This window comes from Hyla sarda, chromosome 3, assembly GCF_029499605.1.
Source record: "Hyla sarda isolate aHylSar1 chromosome 3, aHylSar1.hap1, whole genome shotgun sequence".
Classification (NCBI taxonomy): Eukaryota; Metazoa; Chordata; class Amphibia; order Anura; family Hylidae; genus Hyla; species Hyla sarda.
In genome coordinates, this window is record NC_079191.1 from 118,845,995 (window position 1) to 118,846,905 (window position 911).

At 47.4% G+C, this 911-nt stretch overlaps 1 pseudogene; it reads left to right on the forward strand.

Moving 5' to 3' along the window:
* Window positions 1–544: 544 nt before the first annotated feature.
* Window positions 545–654, forward strand: LOC130363294 (U2 spliceosomal RNA; annotated as a pseudogene).
* The last annotated feature ends 257 nt before the right edge of the window (window positions 655–911 follow it).

Sequence of the window (911 nt, forward strand, 5' to 3'; positions counted from 1 at the left end):
TTACAAAAAAGTTATGTTGTGCCCCTTTGATGCTAATGGCATAGTCATTGAAGACTATTGGCATAGCAGCAAAAATGTAGGGAAATATAAGGTCAAGGTACAGAGTCTTGTCATGTTCTTATGAAGACCATGTCTCCTGCATGTCTCCTGCTCAGTGAGTACTCACTGAGCTGGGCAGAATTAGTCAGTGCAAGAGCATAAACAGAGATGCATACAGCATTGCCATTTACCTCCTGGTGGCACACATTCACAGGGCTTGGTGTTCTGCACCCGGGCCAGTGAATATGAACTGAGCAGCAGGCATAAAATATACAGTATGTTTTTATGCTGTAAAGTACAGGAGCAGGGACTCCTGTCTCTGAGAGAAGTCCCTGCTACTGTACAGATTAGCTTGAATTACATCACAAACAAATAAGACAATTCAGATTCTGAAAAATACAAAACATACTCCAGAAATTCATTGCCTAATGCAGATGCCGACCAGCTCCCCTTTCCCTGGCCTAGGCATCAAGGGGGCATTGTTGATTCCACCCCTTTCCAGGTTATCACTTCTCTGCCTTTTGGCTAATATCAAGTGTACTATCTGTTCTTATCAGTTTCATGCTGGTGTTCTCCACAGCACCGGTGTAGAGCTGGTGGGGATGGGTGCTGCATGGAGGGGACAGGTGTACTGGGGCATTTCGGGGATTGTTCTGAGGAATCAGCTCGACGGCTGCCCCGATGTGACCTGTTTCCCTCTGGGTCTCGCCATGAGGCTGAGAGGGTATAGAGCAGAGGTACTTTAGTGCCTCAGGGAGTGGTGACCCTGAGGTGCTGAAACTGCCAGTATTGTCTCACTGAGTGGAATAACGGGCACCATGATCTCTTCACCTTGTGGCACTCACCTCTTGATTCCTGGCCTTTTGGCTAGG